An 8,945-nucleotide genomic window follows, 5' to 3' on the forward strand; every position below is an offset into this window, starting at 1 on the left:
GTTTGCTATTTTGCTTCTTAGAATGTATCTTGTATATTCATAATAGTGGCATTGGGTCAAGAAGCCCATATTGGACAGAGAAAATATGGTGGGATGATTTGCAATGGTTCTAAGGTGCCTTAGAGAGATGGTTGAGAAAATGGTTGGTGTTTCTCTCTCTGAGGAGTTTTAATTCCCTTATGGTGAACACCGTTTCATGATTGAGGTGGATACTGTATCCCTTGTGTCCCAGTCCAGGGGATTCCATGCGTGCAAGCAGGATACAGCTGGCTCCATACCAGGAAAAGAGACATCTTGTAGCACTCTGTGAGTGAAATGGAAGATGAATAGGGAAAATCTGGCCTGGGTAACTGTATTCCACTGAGCTGAACCTCACTTCTCTCCTAGCTGTCCCATAGTTTTGCTCTGCGCTGATAACCAGTAACCATGATTAAGCCTAGAAGTAGCTGCCTTTTAACTGTGAAGACACTTCATGTGTAAATACTGATTTATCCTAAGTAATGTGTGCACTGAAACATGAACACAAAATTGTCTGACTCTTGTGGTATGTTGAACCCAAATGAAACAAGAAAGAACTTAAGTCATGCAAGATGTTGAGGTTTTCAATCTGCTTTTCAAATGAAACCATTTAGATTTACTTCAGAAACTAATTTAATTTGGATTCTTACAGGGAAAAAGAAAGCTGAACTAGTAATTTTTATGCTTGAAAGAACTTCTCTTTTTATAGCAATACCACAATTGCAATGACTTATCTTATTTTTTTTGGACAGCCTTTTACTATATAGCATCAGAGGCAGTAAGCAGTGTCCTAAACAGACAGCTCCAGGTTGCATGGCAGATACTCCAACGTCATGTGCTCCTAAGGAAGCTCATTCTCATCACATGGTTCTTGAAAGCTGTTCACCAGTTTATTAAGCATTGACTCAAACATTTCAAGTCAAGGAGAAAAATAATCCCTTTCAAGGATTGTTGAAGACAATTCAGGTTTGAGAGAGGAAATGAGGCATGGCAGTAAATGCTGAAGCAGGAGTGGAGGGTACAAAAGCAGCCTGACCAGTGTCTGAACACTACTTCTGCTCCCTTACTGCTTTCTTTACAGTAATTAGTTTTATTTCTATTTTGCATTCAATTCACCCTTCTTGGGCCTGATTTTTTTAGTGGAACTGAGAAAAGCTACAAAACAAGTGCTTTTTGTAAAAGATGTGGAAACATCATCCCTTTTCAACAAAGAGGTTTATGTGTTTTTCTTACCTGCTGCACTATGGGAAAACAAACTTCCATTCACGTTGTGCAAACTGTAATAATCTGTACTCTTGTTTTACTGTGCCCATTGCTGCAATTATAGAAATTTCACATTCCCTGAAAGAATATATTGTAGTAAAAAATGCACATATGTACATATATACTTCAGAATATTTTGCAGGCTGAGAGAGAGGAAAATTACTCACTGGCTTGCCAGTGTAGTGGCTGATACTTTCACTTTTTGTTGCCCTGCAAAGAATAAAAATGACCTGTTCTAGAATTTATGGAAATATGTCTACACAGGCAAAGACTAGACACAAACATTGAGGAAAAAAAAAAAAAAAAACAAAAACACTGGGATAACTGAAATTAATAGGAAGAACCAAATATATTTTCCTCCATTCTATCTCATACTATGGAATGGAAATGTTTATTTTGTTGGCTGATGTTTATCCACTAAAAATAGCAACAGACAGAAATTTTATAAGATGTGATATATTTGTATGAAGGTTGAGAGTGAGCTGAATAAATCAATGACTAATATAGTAATGAGGGACATAATGGCTTATTTCTACCCATACTTGACATCATGCATTAATTTTGTAGAATTATTCAGGTCTTGAAATAGGGCAGAGGAACAATCTTGATGCCTCTCAAAGGAGATGGTGAGGAGACAGCTAGGAAAAAGAGAGCTAATAGAAACAGAACATAAAAAATGTTTATGGAATGTGTCAAGGCAAGCATTGTGGGCTCCAATTAGTAAATCTAGAAGAAACATCCATATCCCAAAAATTAAAGTTCAAAATGTTTTGTGATGGAAGTGATAGAAGAAAGATGTCCACTTAAGCACAAGAGAGAAAGACAAAATGTCACAGCATTGCAATGAGTCCAGTTCAAATTTTAGCAAGCAAATGAGAATTTCTACACATAGGATTATAGAATCACAAGATTGATAATGCTGGAAAAGGCCTCTAAGATCATTGAGCCCCACTGTTAAGCCAGCATGGCCAACTCCACCACTAAACCATGACCCTAAGTGTCACAATCGTGTTTTTTGAACACTTCCAGGGACACTTCCACTACTTCCCTGGGCAGCCTGTTCCACTGCCTGGAACCACTGCCACCACCCTTTTGGGGAAGAAATTTTTTCCTAATGTCCAATCTCAGCCTCCCCTGGCATCACCTGAGGCTATCTTGTCACTTTGCTACATGGGAGAAGGGGCCAACTCCCACCTGGCTCCAAACTCCACTCAGACACTCATAGAGAGTGAAATAGAGAGTGAAATAGAGAGTGAAAAGGTCATCCCTGAGCCTCATTTTCCCCAGGTTAAACATCCTCAGCTCCCTCAGCTGTTCCTCATCAGACTTGTGCTCCAGACCCTTCACCAGCTCTGCTGCCCTTCTCTGAACTCACTCCAGCCCTTCAATATCTTTCTCAGAGTGAGTGGCCCAGCTTCCACTAATGCCAGTTGTTGGTGCTTAAGCCCCACAGATAACCACAGGGATAGATGACAGGCAGTCCTCAAGGAGTTATGGTACCTCCTAGGCTGAATCCTAGGCTGAAATGGAGAACTTTTCTGTTAGTTTCCGTTAGCTGGGCAAGTCCTGAGGCAGGTGCAGACCTCAGCACAAATCTGACAAACTTCTCCAGCCTCCAGCAGGAGTGACCTGGGAAGAACTCTCCACAGAGCTGCCTTTCTGGGCCATAGATCAGGCCACCAACTCACCCACTTCACCTGCACACAGGGATAGCACAGGCTCATTTTACCAGGGGACACCAGGAGCCTGAGTGCTATGGAGGAGTTGAGGCAGGCTGGGAGCTGGCTCAGTTATTGTGACAATGGGGACATCAGTGTCAGTGTGGGGGAGCCCTCACTACCCCTGGAGGAAAAGGTCTCAAATCTGAAATTGTGTAACTACTGCTTACACAAGGGTCTGCCTGTGTACATGGGGGTACACACACGTAAATCTAGCTTGGGATTTGTGATGACAGGTGGTTTAACTAAGGGGGAAGATCCCAGTGTCAGGACCATATTTGGAACAGAAATGTTTTTCAAGTTTCCTTTGCAATCCTTGATATATTTTTAGTTCAAAAATTTTTATGAAAATTGACTTCCCTAACTGATTTTATGAGTACGGAGCTAAAACTCTGAAATGAGAAAACTTTATTCCTACTTGAATGGGAAATTTATACTTACCCATAGAAACACTGCTCCCACAGACACACACACTGACAGTACAAAAAGAGAATCTGCTCTGTTATGTTCTGCTCCTAGTACTGCACTCAGCAAAACACATAGAAACACGTGTCATTTTAAGCACAGGCTTAACCCTTTCCTGAATTGGAGCCTAAAATGTTCTCAGTATTCCTTCCAGCCCAGTACAATTACTGGATTAGATGCATGAGGAACACAGCATAAGGGAATGTGCCTGTTCTATGGGAAGGACTATTCATTTTAGACTTTCCACACATACTGTATTCTTCTTTGTCCATTCCTGCTTCATTAATATTGATAAAAGCTTGTGTATTCAAAACATTTGTAATACTGAATTACATTACTCAGTGGCTCTAATTATGTTATTTCTTGAGCTCCAAACTGACTCCCAGCCATACTCATATTACCAGGTATAAATAAGAATATGATTCATCATTTACAGAAAGCACATTACATAAGTCAGTTACACAGTTGCACAATTGAGCACACAAACTGTCTGCACTGAAGGTACTAATAGGAATAGGAATGGAAATAGAGGAAGATTTTCTATCCTTAGCTTGAAATCAAACTTAGATTACTATACTAATCATGTGAGCTCTGGCTGAAATAAGAACAGAAAACATCCATCACATGTTTTAGATGTTTCAAACTAATAATAGTCTGGGACCAGTTTTCAAAGAAAGACATAGCTGTGCTTAGGAAGTGTGTGAATCCCAAGTACAAGTGCTGCGAATAAAAGCTTTGTTTCTTTGATTCTGTCTGATTCCTCATGAGAAAAATTTACTCCATATGTAGTACATAGAATGGTTTTGCAATTCTAATGGAAAGTGTTAGCTACAGGCAGATTATACAGCATCCAAACTCTGATACATTCAGCATTGTGCTGTGGCCTACAGATGTGGCTCCAATAATAGTAAGTGAGCTCATCCTTAGTGTGGAAGATTATTCATTAGGGAGAGAATAATGTAAGTGATATGATCATTACATCACCTTTTCCTGTACATTATTCTCACTACAGCTGACAGGGACAACATTTCTTAGTCTAAAGTTACATTATTTTCAAATTTTGCAGACTCTAGATATAAGTGGTGTTTGAAAGTATATGTAAAGATTTATTTGATAGTAAAGAAGGGCTAGTGCTGCAGGGTTGAATTGCTTGTGCATTATTTCCCTTTTCTTCACATAAAATAGTTATTCCATAGTGTTACATCCTATATCTATCAACAGTAGCTATTATAATTTGTAAAGGATTTTTAGAATTTTTCAAGAGAAAGGTTTTTAAATCTATATGAAAAAGCACAGAATTGGGGGTTTTAGTTGAAATAAAGGGCCAATCTGCCCAGCGTGTAAAAAAGTTCTTAATATTAAACTCAAAATTGCCAGAAATTACAGTCTCAGGGAAAATTATGTTCAGATTACAGCAAACATATTTTGATGAGGATGGAGTCAGTGAAGAAATATGAAAAGATTTTTTTAGCTTTTTCTGTGCTTTTGATAATAATGGTTCATATAGCTATCGTCAAGGATGGGGAGAGAACCACATTCATTATGGTTGAGATTAAATTGATCATAATAGTGTGTTTACTGATACTCCATAAAGAAGGGTAATAATATAAATCAAGAGCAGAAGCCTTCCTAATTTTGAAATTATGCATATTTTGGTCTTATTTTTCCAGGCCGTTGTTCCATAAAGTTCTCAGAATGAGAATTACTATCAAAAGTTTGTGAAAGCCTTAGCCTAGCCTTTATTAGTACAGATATACACATTTGTATGTCATGGCCTAGTTTTTCAAGTTTCCACTAAATAAGGACATTGTGAGGATTTAGAATGCTCCTGTGCAAATCTAACCGAGCATTTCTAGAACTGAACTGATCTAGCAAAAATATACCAGTTTCAAAAAATGCAGTCACCCTATTTGTGCAGCAGACATTCTTCAGACAACTAATGAAGTTTCACAAATAAACCCATTCTCTCCATTTAGTGTATTTGATTGAACATTGAGGTGAGAAACAGGAACAGACTTCATTCACTTCTGCTGCTTATTGTGGTGAGGACCTCTTTGCATAACCACTTGCCACTGTCAGTGTTCACAGAACAGAAACATGTTGCTGGCTTAAGCACAGGAGAGTGCAACTGATCCAAGGATCTTGCGTAAGGAAATCAGCACAAAATATTTACCTTGGTTTTGGCTTCTTTGCTACGGTATCTACCTCCTGCACTTGTTGCACTCACAAGGATTTCCTGCTGTTGTCTGCACCAAGCTGGTTTACTGCAGGTGTTTCTGCTTCTGCACTATATTGTTTTTCCTGTCCAAACAGTTACCAAGCAACACAGTATCAGTCACCACACAATGTAAGTGCTACAACACCAACAGATGAGTCTCCCAAATGAAATTAAATTAAATTCTGGAAATCTGCTCACAGAGAGAAAATTCCTTTTTTTTCTTTCATTCCTTTCAAACTTGATAACTATAATTTCCAAGTTGTCTTTAAATGGAAGATTTTCCTGATACAAACCATTTAAAGATTGTTACAGTGCACTACCAGCAACAAAAAGTCTGACAGCAAAGAAAAATGGAACAAAATAGCAGTATTAGTTATCTATATAACCAGAATGCTTTGCCATCACCTCTCAGAAGACCTGTTAGATATGCACCCCTGTATAAAAAATGACTGTTTATGTCACTTAGCAGCAGGATGCCACTGCTACTATGTCATGAACAGAGTGGTTGGTGGCTGAGGGCTGCTGTGATACAAGGAGTTTGACCCAGAGCAAGGGCTATGTTTTGCCAGCTTACAAACTCGTGTGGGAACACGAGGCAACTTTGCTTGGAAAACTTTGTGGCATAGGTGAGGGCTGAGGAAATGAGGCTTTCTGTTCCAAGGCCACTTCTCACATGGGCACAGCTAAGTGCTTCCAGTCCCCTTTCCTCATCCCTGATCACTTCCACGCCTGTGCCCACACCTTGTTTGTTCTACTGTGATTGTCTGTGGAGCTGAACGATAAACCAGAGCACAGAGCTGATCCAACACTAAAAGCTCTCCTCCTCCCCTCCCCTTCTTTTTCTGTTTTTGAGGAGATGCTGTCGAGAGAAAAATCCACAGAACCAAGACCTGCAGGAAGCCCAAAGGAAATTAGATGCCTAATTAAATCTGTGAATCTGACCTTATATGACCTGTTTAGAATTGTGAGAATCCAGCTCTTTGGATTCTAGCAGGCTCTTCAGATTCTTCCCTGGCACCCCAAAACTCAGTTAATTGTTTTCATTTAGTTCATACATAGTATTTTCATCTGTTCTTTTCTAGATGCTGAAGTTACTTTTCACAAATATTTCACTAATTTAATTTCAGTGGATGCTGAAAAATGTATTAAAAATGTTGACTTAAGTCCTAGCTGAGGGATATGCAAATGCAACCGTATTCCAAAGATATTTGCATTAAAGATCTAATTGAATTAACTGTTCACACAGCTTCTACAGTCAGCTTGTCATGGCCTCCTTTCAAGCTTGACTACATCCATTTTTGATAGAGAGATTTAAAAGGTTTTCTGCCTCCCTCTGGGATTAAAGATAGGGATGAGCACTAATTAGCCACCTGCACCCACAGCACAGTGCTACAGCTTGTTTACCTTCCAGAATCTGCTGCATCCCTGGGGAAAAAATCAGTGTGGTTGGTTTTTTCTTTTAAACATTTCAAGTTCTGTTTTTTCAAGAGAGGTTTAAGAATTTGTACAATTGTTAGCATTACTAGTAGGAGCAAGAGTCCCTGTTTCTCACACTGCTACCCGGATTCTACAGAAGTAACAACTACTGGGGTTTTTTCTTACCTTTTTAATTTTTCTTGTTCATCAAGTGAGTCACACATTTGCTGTTAGCTGCAGCACTTTGTTGCCTATAACATATACAATGAAACTTTGAAAATAAAAGTAACATTTAGCAATCACAAGAGCTTTACTTATGTTAGCATGATGCAGAATCCACTAAATGGGAAATTAAAATACAAGAAAAAAACCAGAAATAAATAAAAGAAACTTCTTAATAAATCCTTTAGTAGTGATGCTTAAGTAGCTTTCTTATTGTGTTGTTTTGTTTTTTTAATTTAATGAAGCACGATTTAGGACTAGCAGCTGAAAGAACTGCAATTTAAACTGCAGTCTGATTTTTTTTTACTATTTTTTCTTACCTTGGCATTTTCTGACTAAGAATGGTAAAAAAGTGTTCTGCTTTGTTTGTCTTTTATAAGTTCTGACTCAGTGGCAGGCAAGTACTACTTGTGGGCCTGATGTAAAGCCTAGTGAAGTCAACTGGAATGTCTCCAATGACTTAATTAGACTTTGGATTGGGTCTGAAGTGCAGCAATTTACTCAACTCTGGAGCATAAATTACAGACATAAAAAACAAATTATTTGTGTGTTGCAGGATTACTGACAGCAAAATGTATGATGTCAGAAAAATAATAGGCAGAGATAGCCTGCACAAGCTGGAAAAGCTTAAAATATAGCCAAGGATAGGGGAATACTCTTTGGCAGGAATAGAGACAGTCTCAGTTCCAGTGCCAGTGGAGGAAAGTTGAGTAATTTGACAGACAATTAAGTGATTAATCTAGCAGGAGAGGACACTATCTGTCTCCCTCAGTCATCACTCTGCTGCCTGAGCATTGGACTAATATCTGGATGAGATGATGGTCTGCTGGTCAGCAGGAAGGGCTCTGACTCTGTAACCCCTGAAAACCCCTTTGGAAATGTTAAAAATTCCAGTGGCCAGGAGCCAGAGCAGAAGTGAACAGTGCCAGCCAAACACACCAGCTCAGTTTGTTGCTAGAGTAAATAAGGTAATGTTGAAGAAAATGGAATGTGAATGTTACTGAACAAGAAGTCAAGCAATCTCCACCTGAACCATAACATTTTTCTGAATAGAAATATCTCCCAATTATTGTCCTTCTGAAATTCCATACTGCATGTCTCGGTTAGGAATGATACAATGAGCTAGGCAGGTACTTGTTTCAGTCAAAACTTACATAATTTCACCTCGTTTGAAAACCTTGGGATGCCAAGATCTTACCTGAGCTGCTCCAGAAAAACTAACCAAAATATTTGTTAAAAAGGGGTTATTTAGATGAACCACCTATTCTCAGGTAAGTATTTTATTTCAGTACACAAGAACCTAATCAGTGAAGAGTAATTATGCTTTGGAAACAGATTTATTATTTTGGAGTAAAGTGATTTTTTGTTGTGGAAAAGCCTATCCAAGCAAGAATTATTGCCCTGCAATAGCTGATTATGCAACAACTATGTCAATCAATCTCGGAGTACATATCTTTATCTTCTCTTTGTTAGCAAATCAGGAAATATTTTTATTTAGAGAATCATTTACATAAAACAGTTTATATTTTAGAAAGTGAAAAGAAATATGAAGAAATGTGGGCAAAATATCTTTACATCAGTAGCTAATACTACATTGTAAGCCATGTAAATGAGAGACACATAAT

The sequence above is a fragment of the Oenanthe melanoleuca genome, chromosome 4 (genome assembly GCF_029582105.1).
Source record: "Oenanthe melanoleuca isolate GR-GAL-2019-014 chromosome 4, OMel1.0, whole genome shotgun sequence".
Classification (NCBI taxonomy): Eukaryota; Metazoa; Chordata; class Aves; order Passeriformes; family Muscicapidae; genus Oenanthe; species Oenanthe melanoleuca.